Here is a 27,183-nt window from a genome sequence, read left to right as displayed (position 1 = left end):
CTGTCTATGGGGTCGCACAGAGTCAGACTCGACTGAAGTAACTTAGCAGCAGCAGCAGCAGCAGTGAGGGCAAAGAATTGTACTACTTGGGGAAGAAGAGTGAATAAATTGGAAAGATAGAGACTTGTATTCAGATGAGGAGATGTTGAAAATGAGATGATGGAAGAGGGATATTGACAGTTAACTGTGGTATCTGTGGTTGTAGCAGTGAGGATTGAGGAAATGTGGCAGATAAGATCAGAGGGAGAGGGCATCAAGAAACCAGGAGAAGCTCAAAAAGTATTGTAAAAGGTAACACGGATATTGAAATTGCTAATAATTAGAGAGGTATTGAAGAGAATAACAGTAGATAAGGTGCTAAAATATTCAAGGAATTGGAAGCAGTGATCAGTGGACTTGATGATTGCAACAAGGAAAGAGTGAAATTATAGATCGGTGGTAATGACTGTACTGTAATTACATCTGTGTGTTTTGTGTTTTCTTTTCTTTTGTCGAGTATTAAGTGAATAAAAAATCATTTAGTATGAATGGCAATGATTTTCATAATTGAAAACAACAGACAGGAAGGTCTGTGGAGTTCATTTCCTATAGTTCAAAAAAACGTCACAATAGAAGCAATTAAGTCTATCTAGTGAGAGGAGACGCATTTGAAATAAAGCTAATGAATTGACCTTTGTTTAAGAAATGTTTTGATAATTGCAATTAAATTGTTTAAAAATGCCCTGGTCTCAGCTAAATTTTAGTGACTAAGAGTAGCACATAATTCCTAAAGATATGCATAAGTAAAAACAAATGATAACTTGTGAAAAAGTCACATTATATACAAACACATTGGTAAAGGACCTTGCATGTGCAAACGTTAGTTCTGTATAACTATAAGTAAGAAATTTATAACATTTAATATTTATGGAATTCAATGCAAATCCAACTAACACAACGATATAAACATTAAACAACATTATACCAGGAATAAAATTGGTTGTTCGCAAAACATATGAGTTAGAAAATATTAAGGTACCATTTGGAAAGAATGATTCTGATTTTAAATCATGTTTAGTGTTTCAGCACACTTATGCTCTGTATATATATCACTAAAACATTAGGGTATTTTAATTGACCAAACAACTAGATTGACTACATTTTAAACTGAATTTCTAAATTTACTTAGTTACAAACTTAACAAAACCATAAAATGGAAAAAGGATTATTATTTCTATCTCTGTGTACTTAAAGAGCAGAAAGGCTTAGGAAATCTTGTTAATATAATAAAGTGAGCAGAAGCACCAAATCTGAGGATCTTTGATATTTAATGTCATGAAAAGACAGAAAAATAAGGAGTGAGACCTTGAGGCTCAGGTCAGGAGCACAGGAAAGCCCAATGACATAACTAAGGCAAAGTGGGATTTTTAATGCCAGCCACATAAATTGGTGTGTAGCAATGGCCAGAATGGATTTCACAAAGTCAAAGCAATTCAGGGGTCCAGCTTTACTGTTCTGATATGTACCAGGAAACTGAGGAGGGATGTATCGCTAAAAGTTAATAATATTTTATTAAGCTGAGAACACCTTACGACTTAGGTATTAAGAAAGTCTATCCTTTACATATATGGCTTTTCTTCTAAACCATTGCTGGCTTTCTGACGTTTATGAGAGGGTTAGCCACTCTTTTAAGGCTGGCTTATTTTAACAAGGAAGGAGTAATAGCAATTAAGAAGAAAGTGACTAAGCTCTTTTACCTTGATCAATATTTTTTTAAAGAGCCTTATTGAGATATAACACTTAGCCATGATTCAACCGTTTAAAATATGTGAAGTGAAGTGAAAATTGCTCAGTTGTGTCTGACTCTTTGCGATCCCATGGGCTATATACAGTCCATGGAATTCTCCAGGCCAGAATACTGGAGTGGGTAGCCTTTCCCTTGTCCTGGGGATCTTCTCAACCCAGGGATCAAACCGGGATCTCCTGCATTGCAGGCAGATTCTTTACCAACTGAGCTATCCAGGGAGTGGTTTTTAGTATATTCACAGAGGTGTTCAGTGATTTTAGATTTGAGTCATCTCCAAAACAAACCAAGTAACCATTAGCAGTCTATCACCATTCTTCCAATCCTCAGCTCATCAACCACCAGTCTGCTTTCTATTTATATAGATTTGCTTATTCTGATCACTTTATAGAAATAGGGTTGAAAAAGTTCTCTTCTATGCCAAGTGTGTCAAGTTTTACTCTTTCTATAAAAGGTATTAGAGTTTATCACACGTTTTCTAGGTACCTACTGATATGATCATATTGTTGTTCTTTATTCCTGTTAACCAAAATTTTCAGAAATGAAGATCTAATTGAGATAAAGAGGCATTTATTTAGGATTTGTTAGTACTGCAGCCTCAGAGACACAGATTCAAGAAGCACGTAAATTGTGTCATGTGGGAAAGCATGAAAGTGTCTGTTGCTCAGTTGTGTCCAACTCTTTGCAACCCCATGGACTGTAGCCAGCCGGCCTCCTCTGTCCATGGAATTATCCTGGCAAGAATATTGGAGTCGGTAGCCATTCCTTCTCCAGGGATCTTCCCAACCCAGGGATCAAACCCAGGTCTCCCATGTTTCAGACAGATTCTTTACCATCTGAGCCACCAGGTGTCAGACTACAAAATTGAGGAAGCTTATAAAGACAAAGCCTGCAAAGCCACTGTTAGTTACATAAGCTGTTTGCCAGGAATTATGATCGCAACTGGCAAGAAGTAAGGGTGCTTGTTAAAAGGATGGTTTGAGGTCTAAAAACTTATGTAGATGCAGTGGAGGGTGGGAGGGGTAACTCTGAGACCACAAGGTTGCAGCTAGGAGATGTTGTTCTAAATGACTGGTGGTGTCTTTGGGAGGTCATTGTTTGGTACAGTTCAGAAAAGTCACATTCTCAGTGGCGCAGAAACATTTTTGAGACCAGATGTTCAATGGCCACCTGAAGACGTTTTGTATGCCTAACTATGATTACTCCACTGTAATTTTCAATTTGTCATCATTCCATTTCTATGACATTTTACATTAATGGATTTTTGGGTGTTAAAAATAGCCTTGTATTCCTGAGCTAAGTCCTACTTGGTTATGGTATATAATTCTTTTTTATATGCTTATAGATTTGGATTCCTACTATTTATTAAGGATTTTTATATCCATCGTCATAAGAGATATTGGTTTGTAGTTTTGTTTTCTTCGATTTTGGAATCAGGTTAATACAGGCCTTATAGAATAAGTTGGAAAATATTTTCTCTGCTATTTTTGGGAAAGAAATGCTGAAGGATTTGTGTTTATTCTTTAACTTTTTGGAAAAAGTCATAGGTGAAGCCGTCTGAGTCTGAATTTTTCTTAATGAGAATTTTAAAATTATGAATTCAATCTCTTTTTATTTTATGTATTTATTTTTCTGCTTTCTTCTTCTAGGGTCAGTTGTGTTTTTTTTTTTTAATTTTTCCTCTAGAGTAATATTTAGTAATTTGCATTTTTTTAAGAATTTATCCCCTTCATTTAAGCAGCCTAATTTTTTGGTAAACAAATGGTCATAGTGTTGCCTTCTAAAGCTTGTTCATTTTTGTAAGTTTGGTAGTGACTTTCCCTCCTTCATTTCTTATTTTACTAGTTGACCACCCCCATCTCATTGTAGCTAAAGGTTTGTGAATTTTGTTAGTTTTTACAAAGAGACAACTTTTGGCTTCCTTTATTTTTCTGTTTTTTTTTTTTTCTATTATCTACACATTTCTGTTCCATTCATTAGTATTTCCTTTGTTTATTTTATTTTTTTATATGAATTTTATTTTATTTTTTTTCTTTTTAAATTAATTTTATTTTATTTTTAAACTTTACATAATTGTATTAGTTTTGCCAAATATCAAAATGAATCCACCACAAGTATACATGTGTTCACCATCCTGAACCCTCCTCCCTCCTCCCTCCCCATACCATCCCTCTGGGTCGTCCCAGTGCACCAGCCCCAAGCATCCAGCATCGTGCATCGAACCTAGACTGGCATCTCATTTCATACATGATATTTTACATGTTTCCATGCCATTCTCCCAAATCTTCCCACCCTCTCCCTCTCCCACAGAGTCCATAAGCCTGTTCTATACATCAGTGTCTCTTTTGCTGTCTCGTACACAGGGTTATTGTTACCATCTTTCTAAATTCCATATATATGCGTTAGTATACTGTATTGGTGTTTTTCCTTCTGGCTTACTTCACTCTGTATAATAGGCTCCAGTTTCATCCACCTCATTAGAATTGATTCAAATGTATTCTTTTTAATGGCTGAGTAATACTCCATTGTGTATATGTACCACTGCTTTCTTATCCATTCATCTGCTGATGGACATCTAGGTTGCTTCCATGTCCTGGCTATTATAAACAGTGCTGCGATGAACACTGGGGTACACGTGTCTCTTTCCCTTCTGGTTTCCTCAGTGTGTATGCCCACCAGTGGGATTGCTGGATCATAAGGCAGTTCTATTTCCAGTTTTTTAAGGAATCTCCACACTGTTCTCCATAGTGGCTGTACTAGTTTGCATTCCCACCAACAGTGTAAGAGGGTTCCCTTTTCTCCACACCCTCTCCAGCATTTATTATTTGTAGACTTTTGGATTGCAGCCATTCTGACTGGCATGAAATGGTACCTCATAGTGGTTTTGATTTGCATTTCTCTGATAATGAGTGATGTTGAACATCTTTTCATGTGTTTGTTAGCCATCTGTATGTCTTCTTTGGAGAAATGTCTATTTAGATCTTTGGCCCATTTTTTGATTGGGTCATTTATTTTTCTGGAGTTGAGCTGTAGGAGTTGTTTGTATATTTTTGAGATGAGTTGTTTGTCAGTTGCTTCATTTGCTATTACTTTCTCCCATTCTGAAGGCTGTCTTTTCACCTTGCTAATATTTTAAAAATAAGATATTGAAGTCTTCAACTTGCTGTTGTTAAATTATCTATGGTGGTTTAGTGCCTAAGTCATGTCCGACTCTTGCCTGCCAGGCTCCTCTGTCCATGGGATCTCCCAGGCAAGAACACTGGAGTGGGTTGCCATTTCCTTCTCCAGAGGATCTTCCTGACTCAGGGATCATACCCACATCTCCTGAATTGCAGGCATATTCTTTACCAATGAGCCACTCTGCTGCTGCTGCTGCTGCTGCATCACTTCAGTCCTGTCCGACTCTGTGCGACCCCATAGATGGCAGCCCACCAGGCTCCCCCGTCCCTGGGATTAGGTCCATACCATTTCTGTCCTTTATCGAGCCCATCTTTGCATGAAATGTTCCTTTGGTATCTCTGATTTTCTGGAAGAGATCTCTAGTTTTTCCCATTCTATTATTTTCCTCTTTTTCTTTGCACTGACTGCTGTGGAAGGCTTTTTTATCTCTCCTTGCTATTTTTTGGAACTCTGCATTCAAAATGGGTATATCTCTCCTTTTATCCTTGGCTTTTCATTTCCCTTCTTTTCACAGCTATTTGTAAGGCCTCCTCAGAGAGTCATTTTGCTTTTTTGAATTTCTTTTCTGGAGATAGTCTTGATTCCTGTGTCCTGTACAATGTCACAAATCTCCATCCATAGTTCATCAGGCACTCTATCTATCAGATCTAGTCCCTTAAATCTATTTCTCATTTCCACTGTATAGTCATAAAGGATTTGATTTAGGTCATACCTGAATGGTCTAGTGGTTTTCTCCACTTTCTTCAATTTAAGTCTGAATTTGGCAATAAGGAGTTCATGATCTGAGCCACATTCAGCTTCCGGTCTTTTTTTTTTTTTTTTTTTTTGCTGACTATATAGAGCTTCTTCACCTTTGGCTGCAAAGAATATAATCCATCTGATTTCAGTGTCGAATATCTGGTGATGTCCATCTGTAGAATCTTCTCTTATGTTGTTGGAAGAGGGTGTTTGCTATGACTAGTGCATTCTCTTGTCAGAACTCTATTAGCCTTTGCCTTGCTTCATTCTGTATTCCATGGCCAAATTTGCCTGTTACTCCAGGTGATTATTGGCTTCCTACTTTTACATTCCTGTCCCCTATAATGAAAAGGACATCTTTTTTGGGTGTTAGTTCTTGAAGGTCTTGTAGGTCTTCATAGAATTGTTCAACTTCAGCTTCTTCAGCATTACTGTTTGGGACATAGACTTGGATTACCATTCAGGTTTGACCTAAATCAAATCCCTTATGATTATACAGTGGAAGTGAGAAATAGATTCAAGAGATTAAATCTGATAGAGTGCCTGGAGAACTATGCACAGAGTTTTGTGATATTGTACAGGAGACAGAGATAAAGACCATCCCCAAGAAAAAAAAATGCAAAAGAGCAAAATGGCTGTCTGTAAAGGCCTTACAAATAGCTGTGAAAAGAAGAGAAGCGAAAGGCAAAGGAGAAAAGGAAAAATATACCTATTTGAATGCAGAATTCCAAAGGATAGCAAGGAGAGATGAGAAAGTCTTCCTCAGTGATCAGTGCGAAGAAATAGTGGGAAAAAATACAGTGGGAAAGACTAGAGATCTCTTCAGGAAAATTAGAGATACCAAGACCATTTCATGTAAAGGTGAAGACAATAAAGGACAGAAATGGTATGGATCTAACAGAAGCAGAAGATATTAAGAAGAGATGGCAAGAATACACAGAAGAACTGTACAAAAAAGATCTTCAGGACCCAGATAATCACGATGGTGTGATCACTGACCTAGAGCCAGACATCCTGGAATGTGAAGTCAAGTGGGCCTTAGAAAGCATCACTATGAACAAAGCTAGTGGAGGTGATGGAATTCCAGTTGAGCTATTCCAAATCCTCAAAGATGATGTTGTGAAAGTGCTGCACTCAATATGCCAACAAATTTGGAAAACTCAGCAGTGGCCATAGGACTGGAAAAGGTCAGTTTTCATTCCAATCCCAAAGAAAGGCAATGCCAAAGAATGCTCAAACTACCACACAATTGCACTCATCTCACATGCTAGTAACATAATGCTCAAAAATCTCCAAATCAGGCTTCAACAGTACGTGAACTGTGAAATTCCAGATGTTCAAGCTGGATTTATAAAAGGCAGAGGAACCAGAGATCAAATTGCCAACATCTGCTGAATCATAGAAAAAGCAAAAGAGTTCCAGAAAAACATCTATTTATGCTTTATTGACTATGCCAAAGCCTTTGATTGTGTGGATTACAACAAAGTGTGGAGAATTCTTTAACAGATGGGAATTCCAGACCACCTGACCTGCCTCTTGAGAAATCAGTATGCAGTTAGGAAGCAACAGTTAGAAGTGAATATGGAACAACAGACTGTTTTCTAATTGGAAAAGGAGTACTTCAAGTCTGTATATTGTTACCCTGTTTATTTAACTTACATGCAGAGTGCATCATGTGAAATGCCAGGCTGGATGAAGCACAAACTGGAATTAAGATTGCCTGGAGAAAATATCAATAACCTCAAATATGCAGATGACACCACACGTAGGGTAGAAAGTGAAAAAGAACTAAAGATGAAATAACTCTTGAACAAAATGAAAGAGGGGAGTGAAAAAGTTGGCTTAAAATTCAACATTTAGAAAACTAAGATCATGGCATCCGGTCCCATCACTTCGTGACAAATAGATGGGGAAAGAGGGGAAACACTGACAGACTTTATTTTTCTGGGCTCCTAAATCACTGAAGGTGTTGACTGTAGCCATGAAATTAAAAGATGTTTACTCCTTGGAAGAAAAGCTATGACCATCCTAGACAGCATATTAAAAAAAAGTACATTACTTTGCCAACAATGGTCTGTCAAGTCAAAGCTGTGGTTTTTCCACTAGTCTTGTATGGATGTGAGAGTTGGACTCTAAAAAATGCTGAGCACCAAAGAATTGATGCTTTTCAATTTGTGGTGTTGGAAAAGACTCTTGAGAGTCCCTCGGCCTGCAAGGAGTTCCAACCAGTCCATGATAGAGGAAATCAGCCCTGAATATTCATTGGAAGGGACTGATTGAAGCTGAAACTCCAATACTTTGACTCCCTGATGTGAAGAACTGACTCATTTGAAAAGACCCTGATGCTGGGAAAGATTGAAGGCAAGAGGAGAAGGGGATGACAGAGGATGAGATGGTTGGATGGCATCACCGTCTCAACGGACACAAGTTTGAGTAAACTCCAAGAGTTGGTCATGGACAGGGAGGCTTAGCGCGCTGTAGTCCATGGGGTTACAAAGAGTCGGACACAACTAAGCTACTGAACAGAAATGAGAAACCAAATAGGCTTAATTCTATTAGGTAAATCATGAAATTGCTGACATTTGACTCTTTTTGACTTATAAAACAACCGTTTCACTTAGCTCAACCCATACATTCCTGGCAAAATGAGGGGGGTAAATGGGCCATTATTCTATTTTAAAGCTAATCAGTTGATAAACATAGAACAAATGAGACTGTTTTCCAGAAAATGATATCCATTTTTTATCTTGCCCCCTATCCTTATTTAACCTCAAGAATAATAATCTTAAGAAAATCTTCTCTTTAAGATACAGATTTTCTTTCAAAGAGCATTGCTGCCTCATGCAGGCTTTTCCTCTAGACTGGATGGCCTCTGCATCACATGGTCAGGTCTTTTCCCTGGTTGGGGCCACCCGAGATCCAGAGCTGCGCTATGAGAGGGCCAGTGCAGGCTCTCAGCTTAGGCTGGAAAGCAGGGCAAGGAGCCACAGGAAACCCAGCAGCCACTGCAGCAGAGCTCTCTGAACCCTCACTCAAGTGCAAACCTTATTTGATCTCTCCTCACATGCACAGTCCAGGCTTCCTACAGCCCTTCTATTGGTCTCAGCTGTCCTCTGAACAGCCAGAGGGCTGATCTCCCCTGTGTAGGACCTCAGGACTGGGGCATCCAATTTGTGGCTTTTACCGCTCCTTCCCCAGAGCAGGTGTATATCCATCCCTCCCCTCTCCATGTTATCTCCCTTTTCCTCTGAGTCCCCTCCCAGGGGCACAGGTCCTGACCCAATCACTTTCTTCCCTTACTACCCAATTGCCTGTGTATTTTTCTTATAGCCTTGGTTGTCCAAGTGTCCTTTTGCCAGTTTCCAGTTGGTTTTCAAAGAGAATTTTTCCACATGTATATGTACTTTTGATGTGTTCATGGTTGGAGGTGAGATCCATTGTCTTTTACTCTGCCAACTTGAGCCAAACCCTCAGCCTGTGTCTTTTGATGGATGGATAAAGAAAATGTGATAGATATAATGAAATATTAGTTAGTCATTCAAAAGAAAGAAATCCTGCCATTTGTAACAACATGGATAAAGCTTGAGAGTGTTATGCTAACTGAAGAAAGACAAATAATATATAATCTCACTTACATGTGGAATTCAAAAATTGATCTTTAGAAACAGAGAATAGATTGAAGGTTGTCAGGAGCTAGCGGTGGGGGGGATAAATGATGGGAGTCAAACTTCCAGTTAGCTATAAAATGAGTAAGTTAAAAGATCTAATGTATAGCCTGGTGAAGATAGTTAACAATACTACATTGTATACATTGCTAAGAGAGTAGATTTAAAATATATTCAGCTCGTGCCATCCCATAAAGTAACTAAGTGAGGTAATGAATGTGTTAACTTTATTTTGGTAGTCATTTCGCAGTATTTTTCATTTGAAATCATCACATTGTATATCATAAACTTACAAAATGTTAAGTCAATTATACCTCAACAAAGTTGGGAAAAAATGAATAAGAGTTTAGTATGAAAGAGAAAGACAGGAAGATGGAAAAATAGATACAGATCTTTCTCTCTCTCTCTCTTTTTTATTCTTCTGAGGTTTCCCTCATCCCTAGCTTCTTCCTGCATCTCTAATATCCTGACAATCTAACTTCACTTTCTCCATAAACCTCAGTTCCCTGGACTACAGAGATGCTGAGACCACAGCAAATTTCACCACATCTGACAAATGTGACTGCATTTTGTCCAGGCTACTTTAAGAGCAGCTCCTATTTCTCTTAAGAATTCCTTTGTTGTGTACCGAACACCTCTGAGTCATTTATCAAGAGTTGGTTCCATACAGCTGGAATGTCTTCTACTTTGTTTGCATTTATCTCTGTTATTCTTCACAAAAGTAAGAAATTCCAAGTGAAACATTTGGAAAATTCCCCATGCCACTCTAAATTTTCCTATCTCTTTCATTGAGCAACAGTGATTTTTACAATCAGTGAAATGGATGTGCCTTTCTTCCCTAAAATGACGAACAGTGCCTATAATATTAATTACTTAAATCATCATCATTTAGTGAAATATTCTAAAAGTGTTTATTGATCTTTATTTAGCGGCAGGTCCCCTGTGTAGGACCTCAGGAATGGGGCATCCAATTTGTGGCTTTCCCCACTCCTTCCCCAGAGCAGGTATGTATCCATCCCTCTTCAGCATGTTATCTCCTTTTTCCTCTGAGTCTCCTCCCAGGGGCACAGGTCCTGACCCAATAGCTTTCTTCCCTTCCTACCCAATTACCTGTGTGTTTTTCTTATAGCCTTGGTTGTCCAGGAGTCCTTTTGCCAGTTTCCAGTTGGTTTTCAAAGTGAATTTTTCCACATGTATATGCACTTTTGATGTGTACAGAAGTACTACTTCTCCCAATGTGAGTAATAACATATAGTTAGACAATTTTTTTAAATTACATTGTGATTCTTAGTTAAAAAACATGTCATCTGCTTTGATGATTGCCTAGTTTTAGAAAGAAATTATAGTATCCAATATGATCCTTCACAGAGTTTATAGGAGAGGTATAAAACAGTATTGTCATTTTCACTGAAAATTAATGTGATCTTTAGAGCAAAATATTGTAGTACAACCTCTGCATTGCAAAATAGGGCATTTACACACAGACTCAAACTCTCAAAACAACTAGCCTCAAGGTTAAAGAACATGCTGATGCTAAGGGAATAAGCAGAAACTGTTATGGAGTACTGCTTGGGGTAAAAAAAAAATATATATATATATATATATATATATATGTATAAATAAAAGTGAAAGTTGCTCACTCGTGTCTGACTCTTTGCGACCCAATGGACTGTACAGTCTATGGAATTCTCCAGGCCAGAATACTGGAGTGGGTAGCCTTTCTCTTCTCCAGGGGATCTTCCCAACCAAGGGATCAAACCCAGGTCTCCTGCACTGCAAGCAGATTCTTTACCAGCCGAGCCACAAGGGAAGCCACAGGGTAACAAGCAGTTCACAGGGAGTGAACTGTTGACCGCATTCTCATTGAGAACAGAAAGGAATCAATTGCCAGGTGCTAATTATGCTCTTGGTACTTTTCCAAGAAAGGATAAATGATTACTAAGTGATTACAATTCAGAAGAGCAAAATACCTTTGGTGTTGGCAATTCATGAATTCAATATTGTTTGGAGTTGCTGCTGCTGCTAAGTAAGTCTTTTCAGTTGCGTGCGACTCTGTGCGACCCCATAGACGGCAGCCCACCAGGCTCCCCCGTCCCTGGGATTCTCCAGGCAAGAACACTGGAGTGGGTTGCCATTTCCTTCTCCAGTGCATGAAAGTGAAAAGTGAAAGTGAAGTCGCTCAGTCATGTCTGATTCCTAGCATCCCCATGGACTGCAGTCTACCGGGCTCCTCGATCCATGGGATTTTCCAGGCAAGAGTACTGGAGTGGGGTGCCATTGCCTTCTCCTGTTTGGAGTTAAAATACGTGTTAGAGCTCAGATCATGGAAACATATGTAAGAGGGAGCTTCTTTTAGTAACTTGGCTCCTTGAATGACTGCAGTGGAGAATCACCATTGTCGACTCATAACAGACATACTGTGAGAGCAAAACATGAATTAATTTTGTGATAAAAGACCAACAATTCATGTTGTTACTGTAGCATAACCAGGTTTACTCAGACTAGTTTATTCCAGAGGTTGAATTGGCTCCATTAGTCCAAATAAAGGCATGTTTGTTTGGCAAACATTTTTGTTGTTGCTGTTTTTGTTTTCAACTCAGAACCTAAGAAAGATTTTAGGCAAATAGTTAATCACTAAGTTACTTGCCTTAGGTTGCTTGCTAAAAGCTAATAGGGGAATAAGTAGTGATTGAAAATCTTCTAGTCCTTCTGAGTTCTTTGTTAATTTTATAATGGTATTAGATTATTACATGAGTATTAATATTATTATCCAAGTTTTTGTGGAAATTAGAGTTTAATGTAACAGATTAAAGGTAATGAATGTAGTGTGTGGCCGCTTTAGTTCGTGGATTAACCCAGAGGCTGAATCAGTCATGGTATTCCAGTAAGTTTCCCTTTCCTCTCCTGAATGATCATTTTTAACTCTATTCATTCTATTTTCAAATACATACCCAGTTATACCCCCATCTTAAAATACAATAAAATACAATCTCAACTACCTTTCTACTTCTGGTTGTAGTCCTGCTCATCTCCTTCCTTGTAAAGCAAAACTCCTTGAAGAAGTAGTCTATTCCAGCTGGTCTTCATGCTTTCTTTTTTGAACCTGGTCCAATCCTGCAAAAATGTTCTTGTCAGTATAACCTGATTACCTCCCCCACAGCCTGCTGCTCTCTCAGTCTTTCACATCTTAGTTAATAACAACTCCATTTCTCTTGATGTGTATCCTGAAGAACTTGGTGCCATTCTTGACTGTTTTATTTTGTACGTACTCCATGTCCAATCTATCATTAAATAATTTTTCCTCTATTGCTAAAATATATCCAAAATCCAATCGTGTCTACACTGCTTCCAATATTCTACCTGAATCCACACTTTCCTTATATCTTGTTTGCTTTTAAGCAATAGCTTCCTAACTGGTATTTCTGATTCTGCTACGGCTCCTAAAGTCTATTTTTAATTCAGCTGCCAGAGTAACTTAGATCATGTTATATTTCTGCTCGACAAACCGTGAATGGCTTCGTATATCATTCACATTGAAAATCTAAGCCCATGGTGATGTGTAAAGCTGTATATAGTTGACAACTTTGAACCTGGGTTATTTTATCTTCTGCTACTCACTCTGTCTTGTTTGTTTCCTTTTAGTTGTGTGGGCCTCATTGTCTCTGTTCAAAAATCATCCTAGGTACCTCCTGCCTCAGAGAATACCTTTGCATTTTCTGTTGTCTCTTTCTGGAATGTTCTTCTCTGATATTTGTATAATATACCCTTCATTAATTGTATTCCTTTAAGTAAATGTGATCTCTTCAGTGAGACCTGCCCCATTACCTCATCTATATAAGAATCTCCATTTCCACATCAACAATTTTTTTAATTAATTAATTTTTAGTTTTTGGCTGCACTGGGTCTTCATTGCTTTGTGTGGGCTTTCTCTAGTTGCAGCAAGCATGGGTTACTCTCTAGTTGCGGTGCCTGGGCTTCTCAGTTTGGTGGCTTCTCTTGTTGCACAGCATGGGCTCTAAGGCATGAGGCTTCCATAGATGTAACACACAGGCTCAGAGGTTGTGGCACACAGGCTTACCAGCTCTAAGATTCCACTGCATGTGCATTCTTCCCAGATCAGGGATCAAACTTGTGTCACCTGCATGGGCAGGTGGATTCTTATCTACTGCACCACCAGGGAAGTCCCCACATCAACAATTTCTCGCCCTCTTTTCAATTTTGTTCTGCTCCTTAGAACTTATTATATGCATCCCTATATACTGCTCTTATTTTTTTTATTCAGTCTTTTTTGCAAGGTAGAATGTAAGCCCCATAAGTGCAGAGATTTTGTATGCTTTTACTGATATACTATTATTGTCTAGAAGAAAGCTTATTTATTGAATTATTTAATTAAAGGCTTGACCCCTACCTTCAAGTTATGTGCTAGCTAGTAATCTACAAGGATGGTGATGCATGCCTCTCTCAAGAAGCTTCCTTTGTTTGTTGTCCCCTTTCCCTGGAAAAGTGATTGAGATAAGCTACTCCTTCTAAAGCATCTGTTTATGAACATAAGGAAAGAGTTAGCGTTTATTGCTCAATCAAGGGTAAATGCTATTCTTTTATCCCCATCATTAGTTGCTTACAATTTAAGAAGACATGATGAATAAAAATGGAAGACCAATATAGACTCATTATAAAAATGTAATTCAAGTATTCAAATTAGCAAATTGCAATAGCTTGGGTTCAAATGTGACAATTAATGATTACATTACCTTAGTTTTCAAAATGCAATTATCAATATTAAAATGTTTACTATATAAAGCAGATCCTTCAATTACTCTCCTGTGTTCTTTTGCTTCCTATTTAAGAAACTAATAAAAAGAACCAAAACTAAGGATCAATATAATTTGACCTTATTAAAATTCTGTCATCAACTTTAATATTAAGGTGTGAATGAAAATTCTTGATAACACAAAATAAAAACCATGCCAGAAAACATTGGTGAGTTCCTACTAATTTCAACCCCAAGTTCTTTTTTTTTTTTTCCTAACTCCGTTTGTGTTTTAAATTCCAGCCGGAATTTCTCAAAACATAATTCATATGTTTATTGTGCTTTCAAAGTACCTTCTAATTTTATAGCCAATGAGGGCAATCCAATTATTGCTGTTACTTTCCTGATTTCTTTAACATTTTCTCATCACGTTTCTCTTCATAACTCAGTATCAACTGGCCTGTCCTAAACGTAAACTTTCAAAGTAATGATAATCTTATCATAACCAAAAAAAGTCTCATGTTGGAACTTCCCAAGGTGCTGTTTGGTAAAATATGATCCCTTTTCATTTATGTTCTCTTTCTGCCCTCATGAGATTCATTACACTGAGTTTTATACCTACTCCAAGCAAACAATCAAAGAACTATTCTCCAGTGACTTCCAGCTTAGTTTTTCTTTTATTCTTCATAATGTTTATTGAATGGCATATGTTCCTCATCTCTCTGAATCTACAGTACAATAAATTTATGTTATCAGTAAACTAAACCAGACATTAATGGTAAAATTGTTTTGACTCAGATTATATTTCTCACATACCTCTGATTTGCCATCATCATAAAACTCATTTATGTGGATTATAAAAGTGGCTTTCATGATGAATTATGTAAAGCTCTACTTACCAGTCAAGAAAAAATGCCATTTATATTCATTTCACTTGCTCTCTTCAGCTGAAATTATTCTTATTTCCATTGTTATCAGATTTCATAAAATATGTGTTGAAAATCCATATTCAATGTATAACATATATATTTTTTATAGTTCTCATATTGTCTTTCAGCACCTTATGATTTGATTTCTGCTGTGTATCTTTTAAGAGTTCCCTATTTTCTTGGAATTTTAAACACAAACAAAACACTTTCAAAGGATACCCACAATCTCTCTTACAATCAGATTTTGCTGTTGTTACTGTTTCTTTGTAGCTGCTGTGTTCTGTCCCCATTTTTGCTAGGAAGAGGGAATGCTTGACACAGACAGCCCTGATTCCTACGCTAATAACTTAGAATTTCCCCTGAGCATATTCTTTCTACATGCGGGATTATTTTACTGAATAACTTTTACTGAAATCATGCCAAGGCACTCCAAATGGTTTCAGTAGGAAATTTCTCTTTTCTTAGCCAGTTCTATAGACTGAACTATAGAACTATAGACTGGTCTCACATCTACCCATAGTTAGCATGATTGAAACCAATTTGACACCCCCTAGTTAGCAAGAAGTTTCTCATTAAATGACAAGATAAATTCAATATATAGAGGTATGTCTGTCAATCCACAGGAGTGGCATTGTAGTATTTAAACAATGTAGTATTTCTAGCAGAAGTCTATGGAAAATATTTTGGCAGTCAGTGTGGGGGAAATTAATATACAGGGTCAAAAAAAATTACACTTTTTCTTCCATGTATCAAGAAACAGCCATGTTTGGAGAGCAGAAATGAACAAAGTAAATGAAAAAGTTATATAGAAAGAAAATTAGTGCTAAAACAGATTATGAGTTTGGATAATTAGGAAAAAATCAGCTAAACAATAATGAATGTTAATATACAAAATAATTTAGTGATTCAGGAATAACAAAGTCCAATCTTCTTGTTATGTGTAAATAATTTTATTTATGTTACTTAACCCATGTCCTGTATCATGTAAGTTTCTTAGATCTATGTCAAACAAAAATTTCAAGGAAGATCATGATGTCTAGATTTTTCAGAACAAAGTATCAAAGAGGCAGTCTCTGTATAGAATCTTCTTTAAGTACTCAGTAGATAATGACTACTGAATATGTTTGAGGAAACTAGCTAAGACTAGGAAAAGAACCATCTAAATTATAAGAAAGAATATTGTTCAGGATTTTACAATACCAAGAACAGTGCCTATTTCAACCAGTCAGACTGGAAAAACTTATTAAAATATGGAGCATTGAGTAAAGTACCCAGGAATGCCTAACCTCACTAGTGGAAGGTAGTTAGCCCTAGACTGACCTCTGCTTCTAATCAGCCAAATGAAAAATAAAAGCAAGATCCAAACCCATCAGATTGTATCCACATAACCACATGTCAGAACAAAGTTAAAGAAAGAACAGTAGAGATACAAAAACAGCCAGAACCCAACAAGGTGAAGTTCACAGTTTTGTACATCCAATGAAAGAAAATCAGGCATACAAAGAAGCAGTAAAACATGACTCAGAAGGAGGAGAATAATCATTCCTTTGTTTGAAAACTGATAAAGGACAGAAGTGGTATGGACCTAACAGAAGCAGAAGATATTAAGAAGAGATGACAAGAATACACAGAATAATTGTTCAAAAAAGATCTTCACAACTCAGATAATCATGATGGTGTGAATCACTGACCTAGAGTCAGACATCCTGGAATGTGAAGTAAAGGGCCTTGGAAAGTATCAGTACGAACAAAGCTAGTGGAGGTGATGAAATTCCAGTTGAGCTATTCCAAATCCTGAAAGATGATGCTGTGAAAGTGCTGCACATAATATGCCTGCAAATTTGGAAAACTCAGCAGTGGCCACAGGACTGGAAAAGGTCAGTTTTCATTCCAATCCCAAAGAAAGGCAATGCCAAAGAATGCTCAAACTACTGCACAATTGCACTCATCTCACATGCTAGTAAAGTAATGCTCAAAATTCTCCAAGCCAGGCTTCAGCAATATGTGAACCATGAACTTCCTGATGTTCAAGCTGGTTTTAGAAAAGGCAGAGGAACCAGAGATCAAATTGCCAACATCTGCTGGATCATGGAAAAAGCAAGAGAGTTCCAGAAAAACATCTATTTCTGCTTTATTGACTATGCCAAAGCCTTTGACTATGTGGATCACAATACACTGTGGAAAATTCTGAAAGAGATGGGAATACCAGACCACCTGATCTGCCTCTTGAGAAATGTGTATGCAGGTCAGGAAGCAACAGTTAGAACTAGACATAGAACAACAGCCTGGTTAAATAGAAAAAGGAGTACGTCAAGGCTGTATATTGTCACCCTGTTTATTTAACTTATATACAGAGTACATCATGAGAAATGCTGAACTGGAAGAAGCACAAGCTGGAATTAAGATTGCTGGGAGAAATATCAATAACCTCAGATATGCAGATGACAACACCCTTATGGCAGAAAGTGAAGAGGAACTAAAAAGCCTCTTGATGAAAGTGAAAGTGAAGAGTGAAAAAGTTGGCTTAAAGCTCAACATTCAGAAAATGAAGATCATGGCATCCGGTCCCATCACTTCATGGGAAATGGATGGAGAAACAGTGGAAACAGTGTCAGACTTTATTTTGGGGGGCTCCAAAATCACTGCAGATGGTGACTGCAGCCATGAAATTAAAAGACACTTACTCCTTGCAAGGAAAGTTATGACCAACCTAGATAGCAGATTCAAAAACAGAGACATTACTTTGCCAACAAAGGTTAGTCTAGTCAAGGCTATGGTTTTTCCAGTGGTCATGTATGGATGTGAGAGTTGGACTGTGAAGAAAGCTGAGCACCGAAGAATTGATGTTTTTGAACTGTGGTGTTGGAGAAGACTCTTGAGAGTCTCTTGGACTGCAAGGAGATCCAACCAGTCCATTTTGAAGGAGATCAGCCCTGGATGTTCTTTGGAAGGAATGATGCTAAAGCTGAAACTCCAGTACTTTGGCCACCTCATTCGAAGAGTTGACTCCTTGGAAAAGACTCTGATGCTGGGAGGGATTGGGGGCAGGAGGAGAAGGGGATGATAGAGGATGAGATGGCTGGATGGCATCACTGACTCGATGGATGTGAGTCTGAGTGAACTCCGGGCATTGGTGATGGACAGGGAGGCCTGGCGTGCTGCGATTCATGGGGTCACAAAGAGTTGGACACGACTGAGTGACTGATCTGATCTGATCTGATCTGATAGATGTTAGAGTTAGACAAGGACATTGAAAAAATGTGTTATAACTGTATTCCATATGTTCAAAAAGTAAACAAATTGAAGCTGTAAAAATAGACTCAATTAGAACTTTTTGAAGTGACAACAATAATTTCTAAAAAATTTCGCTGAATAAGATGAATGGCAAGTTAGATGTAGCATAAGAAAATGAGTCGGTGGGTACAGTGTTAGCTGCTCAGTCGTGTCCAACTCTTTTATACCGCATGGACTGTAGCCTGCCAGACTCCTCTGTCCATGGAGTTCTCCAGGCAAGAATACTGAAGTGGGTTGCCATTTCCTTCTCTATTTGGGTATAGTAGACTTCTCTAAACCTTAGGATTGGCCAGGCCTCAGGAAGGACCTCTTGTCCTATCCCTGTCTTTTGCGAGTACACGGACGTGGAGGAAAGGATTCCCTGAGAGTCTGAGGATCTTCACCTCTAACCCCTCAGACGTTTTTACCAGCAGGAAGGGAGCAAGAGGACACTCCCTAGCAAGAGGCAAGAGCTTTTTCTGAGCTTATTGTTTTCAAATTAAGCCGTTGACTCTCCTATTCTCCACAACTAGCAGGCATTCTCTCTTTCTCTTTGCCAACAACTAAATTTACCTGTCAGTGACATAGTAAAAAAACCAACCAAACAAACAGAAAATAGAGTGAACTGTGGGAATATTTCAAACATGCTAACGTATATGTAACTGGAGACATTAAATATGAGAAGTAGTACATAAAAATATTTAAATATTTACTGAAAATTTCCCAAACCTGATATAAAGTATACAACCACAGATCCCTAAAACACAAGGGGAAAAAAAAAAATGAAAGTGCCCAAGATACACTATAGTCAAACTTTTAAGATATAATCTTACATGCAGCCAGAGAAAAAAAAGAGAAAAGAATTCTTAACACAAATTAGTAGAACTGGTCAATAGAAAATCACTAAAAATAAAAGAAAGAAAAAGGAAATCACTATGGATAGATAGCTCTTGAACTCTCCACCCAATGACATACTAAACATTCAAATATGCAGGAATCATTTTCTAACATAAAGCATTTTTTTTAATTCACAAAAGAAGATAAGCACATTTAAAAGTATTTAAGTCATAGAATGTATTTTCTTTTTTTTATTTTATTATTATTTTTTTAAATTTTATTTTATTTTTAAACTTTACAATATTGTATTGGTTTTGCCAAATATCAAAATGAATCCACCACAGGTATACATGTGTTCCCAATCCTGAACCCTCCTCCCTCCTCCCTCCCCACACCATCCCTCTGGGTTGTCCCAGTGCACCAGCCCCAAGCATCCAGTATCGTGCATCAAACCTGGATGAAAAAAATGAGATGAAATTAGAAATCAAAAAATATATCTGGAAAATTCTCAAGTATTTGGAAACTAAATAGCATACTTCTGAGGGGAAAAAATTAGAAAATACATTGAACTGAGAAAAATTAAAAACTAAATGTATCAAGATTTGTAGAATGCAGCTAATGCAGCACTTAAGAGAAATATATAACACTAGATGTCTATATTTGAAAAGAAGAAAGTCTCAAATTGAATACCTCAGCATTAAGCAATCAGAAAGAGTACAACAAATAAAATCCAAGGGAAGCAGAAGAAAGAAATAAACAAACAAAAAAAGAAATCAGAAGGAGAGAGAAAATGAGGGAAAAAAGAGTGAAAATTAACAGAAATCAAAGGCTGACTTTTTGGAAAGATTAACAAATTTTGATGAACTTCTAGCTGGACTAATTTTGGGGAAAAAAATATATATATATATAAGAAAGCAGCATCAGGAATGAATGAAGTAAAATCACTCTAGATTTCATGTATACTTAAAAAAAAATGGTAATATTCAGTTCAGTTCAGTTCAGTCACTCAGTCATGTCCGACTCTTTGCGACCCCATGAATTGCAGCATGCCAAGCCTCCCTGTCCATCACCAACTCCTGGAGTTCACTCAAACTCATGTCCATCGAGTCAGTGACACCATCCAGCCATCTCATTCTCTGTCATCCCCTTCTCCTCCTGCCCCCAATCCCTCCCAGCATCAGAGTCTTTTCCAATGAGTCAACTCTTCGCATGAGGTGGCCAAAGTACTGGAGTCTCAGCTTTAGCATCATTCCTTCCAAAGAACACCCAGGACTGATCTCCTTTAGGATGGACTGGTTGGATCTCCTTGCAGTCCAAGGGACTCTCAAGAGTCTTCTCCAACACCAAAGTTCAAAAGTATCAATTCTTCAGCACTCAGCTTTCTTCACAGTCCAACTCTCACATCCATACATGACCACAGGAAAAATCATAAGCAATTTTATACCAATATATCCCACAATGTGGGCTTCCCTGGTGGCTCAGTGGTAAAGAATCCTCCCGTCAATGCAGGAGAGGCAGATTCAATCCCTGGGTCCAGAAGATTCCCTATGAAAGGAAATGGCAACCCACTCCAGGATTCTTGCCTGGGAAATCCCATGGACAGAGGAGCCTGTGGTGTGCAGTGCATGGGGGTCACAAAAGAGTTAGATATGATTTAGCAACTAAACAACAGCAATAGTAACAAAATCCCACAATTAAGATTAAATGGATAAATTTCTTGAAAAAGACAAGGCTGACTTAAGAAGAAATAAAGTCTGAAAGCCCTATATCTATTAAAAAATGAAAAAAAAAATTGTAGTTAAAAGCCTTCCATGAAGGAAAACTCCAGGCCCAGAAGGCTTTGTTAGTACATGCTGCCAAATATTTATGAAAAAAAAAAAAAAATACTACCACTGAATAAGCTCTCCCAGAAAGTTGAAGAAGAGGATATTCTTCTCATATCATTCTATGAGTCTAGTATTATTTTGATACTAAAACCAGAAGAGGATATTAGGAGAAAACTACTGACCAATATCCATCATGAATCTAGATGAAAAAATATTTTAACAAAATATTAACAGACTAAACACAATAATGCATAGAAAGATAATACATGATGAGAATAAGCTGGATTTATCCTAGGAACACATGACTAAATATTACAAAATCAATGTACTAATTGCATAACATATTAAAAAATATAAGTTTTATGAAATTTTCAAATATATAGGAAACATATTTAAAGTTTTCAGGAAAGTAAAAATATAAGAGATCTTTCCTATCTTGGTAAAAGTAATTTATGAAAAACTATGCCCAATATTTAAGACTGAAAGAATGAATGTTTCCCTGTAAAGTAAAAATAAAATAGCAAGGATTTCTGCTCTCACACTGCTATTCAACATTGCATTGAAAGCTTTAACCAATGTAATATGCCATGAAAGTAATGAAAGGCATAGAGATTTAGAGGAAGAAACAAAATTATATTTATTAGCAAATTGCCAATCATATGTGTCAAATATGATGGAAGCTGGAAAGAAGCAGAAGAATTTAAGTGAGTTTAGTAAATGTTATAGGATATAAGATCAACGCACAATCAATAGTAGCAAAAAATAAAACAAAACTAAATTTTTTGTATTTTGTTTATTTTTAGTTCCCTGACCAGGGACTGAACCTATGGCCCCTGCAGTGGAAGATTAGAACCTTAAACACTGGATTGCCAGGGAAATTCCCAAGAAATTAAAATGTTTTGAAGTTACCATTTATACTAGTATAAAAAAACAAGTACTGAGGGATAAATTTAACCAAAACTTAAAAGAGCTCTACGTTGAAAACTACAAAATATTTTTGAATTTAAAAGACCACAATAAATGGAGAATGTGTGTTTTTGGTCCCAAAATTCAATGTTGCTAATTGGTCAGTTCTCTATAAATTTATCTAAAAGTTGAATGCAATATGGTTAAAATTCTGAGTATATTCAATTTAATCTTCGTTAAATTGACAAGCTAACTCTAAACTTCATATGGAAGTTAAAAAAAAAATCTTCGAAAAAGTAATAAGTTTAATACATCTACTACCTCTACTACATATCCCCAGTATTACTGCCAGGGAAATCCCATGGACAGAGGAGCCTGGCATGCTATAGTCCAAGGGGTCACAAAAGTCAACCATGACTCAGCAATTAAACAACATCAAGAATGTACATCATATTTTACTTTGCACATTTTAAATAGATGCAATTAGTTGTTATGTTGATTATACCTCAGTAAAGCTATTAAGAGACCACGGTATTTATTTCATATTAGTTCTCCTTAACTTCAAAATCCTATGTTAGAGAAATATTTCATTTTCTGCCAAAGCTCGGAACATATAAAGAATTTACTCTCTTATATAGTGCTCCAGTACTCTGACAGAGCTATGTTTGGATTGCTCTGTGGTTCACTTGGATTTAAAAACTATACGGGGAATGCCATGACTGAGTGAATAAGTATGAATTCACAGTTTTGTTTTAAATGAGAATCTGAAAAACAACATTTTTCAACATAACAATTTAAGAAGAAATATGTTTTCTTTTCACTTTATCGTTATGACTAACAAATAAAAGAACTTTCACTTAACCTCCAACTTCCTTAAATGTATTTGTGTGTGTAACTGGAGCCTATTATACAGTGTGAAGTAAGCCAGAAAGAAAAACACCAATACAGTATACTAACACATATATATGGAATTTAGAAAGATGGTAACAATAACCCTGTATACGAGACAGCAAAAGAGACATTGATGTATAGAACAGTCTTTTGGACTCTGTGGGAGAGGGAGAGGGTGGGATGATTTGGGAGAATGGCATTGAAATATGTATAATATCATATATGAAACGAGTCGCCAGTCCAGGTTCGATGCATGATACTGGATGCTTGGGGCTGGTGCACTGGGACGACCCAGAGGGATGGTATGGGAAGGGAGGAGGGAGGAGGGTTCAGGATGGGGAACACATGTATACCTGTGGCAGATTTAAAATTTTAGAGAGAGAAAAAAAAAAGATACAAATAGACAAACACATGCATATTACATACACATGTATGTACATGCATATAGATGTAAATAGACACCTGTATATCTATACACATATACACATGTTACTATATATTTATACACATACATATACACATCTATATCCTGGAAAAGGGAATGGCAACCCACTCCAATATTCTTGCCTGGAGAATTCCATGGACAGAGGAGCCTGGAGGGCTGCAGTCTGTGGGGATACAAAGAGTCAGACATAATTGAGTGACTAAGCACTCACACACACACACACACACACACATTTATATATGTATTCACACACATTTATGTTAAAAACAGATCTAATTTTCAAAAATAAACTAAATTTTAAAATTAGTTTTTACTTAGTTTTTATTTTGCTCACATTCTTTGCTTGTAAATATAATGGCAAAGAGAAGTGTTCAGTTTTTCTTTTTCACTCTTTGGCTTCCTCTCAAATATTTGTTGTCTTTATTTGATGACCGTGGTTCTCACAGTGAGGAAATCTGCAATGAAAGCTCCTGTTTTTAGAGTGCTTTTTTAATCCACCGTGCATTTGAGCCACTGTAATGTGCTTGGTGGGTTTGAATTTTCCCCTGAGCATATCACAAACAAAACAGATTAGTTTTTATGACTGAAGTATTGCCTGTGTTAAGTATCTCTTTAGTCTTCCTGCAACTCTGGTGCCGAGAAGAAGAGAATGTGATATTTCCATGTGCTTCATTTTAATTGAATCAGCTGCAAGAACAAAATACTTTTTTAGATTGAGTGAGAATTGCTGCCTTGGTTCCAATTCACTGCTTTGTAACCAAATAGCTCTTCTTGGTCTAGATTTATTGTATTTCTACCTCCATCTTCTTTGGGACATTGGCTGCTGAACTCTTTCACTGACACTCTTCTCATTAGGCTACTGAGAAAATTAAATAGATTCTATCAGTCTCTTTCCTAACATTCTGGTGATACTTTATGGACTATAGGCTGAGAGTGAGGAAATTTAACTGTAACTTCTAAGAACTAAGTTCCCATTAGGGGAACAAAATATTTTATGTTTCTTGTCAGGGTGGATGTGGTGGCATGAATGGGAAGAATGCCTTCATCCCCTGTGAGCAAGATGAAAGCCCCAAACTAAACCCTAGAGGTGTCTTTCCTAGCACATTATCTACCACTTTTTAAAACAAATATGAAAGAGCCAAATATTCCCTAATTAGTGTTACTATGTATCCTAAGCTTTAATCAGCAGTAACTCTGAGGTCAGCATTTATAATCACGTTTGAGAACGGGGCACTTGGATCAGACTTTCCCTGCCCGGGAATCAGGCATAGAATTCACAGGCTTTGGAGTCAGAAGTCCCACTCTTCACACATCCCTTTGCCACTTTCTATGTCTATGATCATGGACAAAGTCATCAATTTCTCTGAATACAAATGTATTCTTCTGTGATACATACAGGTTAATATTAATTATTTTATATAGAGAACAAGTTAAAGTTAGTGTGGTATCACAAAGAGATACAGAAACATGATGACTTAAGTAAGTAAGAAATTTATTTCTCTCTCATGAAAACAGTCCAGGACTGATGAGGAGGCTTTGTAAACTTTAACACATGGCTTCTGGCAACCCACTCCAGTGTTATTGCCTGGAGAACCCCAGGGATGGTGGAGCCTGACGGGCTGCCGTCTATGGGGTCGCACAGAGTCGGACACGACTGAAGCGACTTAGCAGCAGCAGCAGGGTTAAGGATGGTGATCATCATTTCTAGCCAGTGGAAGGTGAAGGGAGAATGAGGGCAAGTAGCTTCTCTGCTGAGTTTGTCGCTCAGAATATACAATCAGTGTTGTTATTTCTTCCCCACTGGCCAGGGCTTGGCCAGAGGTCAACATGCCTGTGTGTGAGTCTGAGAGACTGTGTTCCCAACTGGTAGGCCATGTGCCCAGCTAAAACTTGGAGGGACCTTTCTTTAAAAGAAAGAGATAAGAATGTATGTTAGAGAACAATGAACAAACTCTAATGTTAAAATATGCAGGTAACAAGATTCAAGAGTTATTGTCTGAAACCAGGTTAGGTATAAGGCATGTTGAAATAAATGTCATTAAATGCTCAAGTATTTTAAATAATGGAATAATCATTTAATCTATACTTGTAGATTAAATAAAATAATTATTTAATCAGACACCTCCCAGAATCTGAATCAGACAAAGAAGCTTTGTCGGATGGTGTGAACTTTCCTTGGCTTCTCCCAAACTAGTGACTTCATGCCCACCTGAGCAAAAAAATGAAAGATATTCTCTATGACCTAGAAGAGATCCAGGGAAAATTACAAGAAAATTTCACTCAGCAATGGGCCCTTGAAGAACAAACACAGGTTGAACTCCCGGAAGCTCCATCTTCTTCCTCATGCTCACTGCCTGACCAGAGCCACCTTGCACCCAAGAGGTTTCTTCATCTGCTCGATAGACCATCATCAGTCCAAACTTTGACCTTGGGAGCCTCTCCTATAATCTGAAGGTGTCCACAGATCACTGGACAGTGACTGTATCTCACTTTCCACACACCTGACCCTGGAGTCCTGAGAGGTTTGCCTCCAGCCAAGCCATATGTTTCCAGGCCCTCTCTTCTGGGCAGCAGTATTGGGAAGTGGACACTCAGCATTGTAGCCACTGGACAGTTGGGGTGACCTTGTGGAGGGATGAAGAAAAGCCAGATCCTAGGAAGGACCACAGACTCCTGGTGTATAGAGTGGGAAAGGGACCAGCCAGCTGTCTGCATGGTGCACAGTCAAGGAAACTGTCTTCGACTCACACAGACCTAGTGTGGTGGACATCTGGCTAGACCTTGAGAAGGGAAATCTTGCCTTTTATTCTGTGGCTGATCTGGCGAAGCCTCTGTATGAGTGCCCAGTCTCTGTCTCTTTTCCTCTGCACCTTGCCTTCTGCCTGTATGACTTATACCCTGGAAATTCTCTGACTATAAGGCAAAAGAACATGTAAACATTCCCTGGGTGTTAAAACATATTGATTTCCCAGTCTCTCAGGTGGGAAGCTTGTGATAAAGTGATAAAGCATCACTTTATCACTAGTGAAGCTGGTGGTAAAGAATCAGTCTGCCAATGCAGGAGAACTAAGGGATGTGGGTTCTATCCCTGGGTTGGGAGGTTCCCCTGGAGGAGGAAATGGCAACCCTCTCCAGTATTCTTGCTTGGAAAACCCCATGGACAGAGGAGCCTGGAGGGCTATAGTCCATGGGGTCACAGAGAGTCGGACATGACTAAAGTGATTTAGCACACAACCTGCTTGTAAATAGAAGCTTTTAGAAGTTTCTTTATTAAAGTTTTAGAAAATACATTCATGTGTTTGTTTCTATCTGCTAAAGCAAATGTTTAAATTGAAGAACTTGAACAAGTCAGTTTTCACAGTTAGCAAAGACAGGTAAATACAAAATAACCAAAGAGTAGGACATACTTACATAGGAGATTTTCAACTATTTTAGACTATAATGTAGCAAAGAATACAGTTTGAAACAAAATTGTATAGCATCATGATGGTCATCAATTTTAGAATCAGAAAAATATCATTTGGGATTCCAGGTCAATCTCTTTTACTAGCAGTATAGTCTTAAAGCAAGTATTTTTCCTTTTAAGTGAAGTCGCTAAGTCGTGTCAGACTTTGCAACCCCATAGACTGTAGCCTACCAGGCTCCTCTGTCCATGGGATTTTCCAGGCAATAGTACTGGAGTAGATTGCCATTTCCTTCTCCAGGTGATCTTCCCAACCCAGGGATTGAACCCGGGTCTTCCACATTGTAGACAGATGCTTTTACCGTCTGAGCCACCAGGGAAGCTTTTAAAGGACAGTGTTAATTAAAAAAAAAAAAAAATATGGATCTATACAATAAACACTCATACACCCACCACTAACAAAAATAACACCCTTTTTCTATTTAAATTTGATATTATCAATCCCCTTGAACAAATAAAAAAGACTGAAAATAAAATTGAGTTCCTTTTATACTCCT

At 37.6% G+C, this 27,183-nt stretch overlaps 1 pseudogene; it reads left to right on the top strand.

Annotated features, from left to right (window-relative positions):
• LOC147379560 (E3 ubiquitin-protein ligase RNF135 pseudogene) overlaps window positions 1–26,159 on the top strand; it is a 43,568-nt pseudogene extending 17,409 nt beyond the window's left edge.
• Window positions 26,160–27,183: the final 1,024 nt, after the last annotated feature.

Source organism: Bos grunniens, chromosome 1 (assembly GCF_055505025.1).
Source record: "Bos grunniens cultivar Pamir isolate PY7600 chromosome 1, Bosgru_T2T1.0, whole genome shotgun sequence".
In the NCBI taxonomy this organism is placed as follows: Eukaryota; Metazoa; Chordata; class Mammalia; order Artiodactyla; family Bovidae; genus Bos; species Bos grunniens.
The sequence above is the reverse complement of the archived record's forward strand: the minus strand, read 5'-3'. Positions and strand labels throughout refer to the sequence as shown.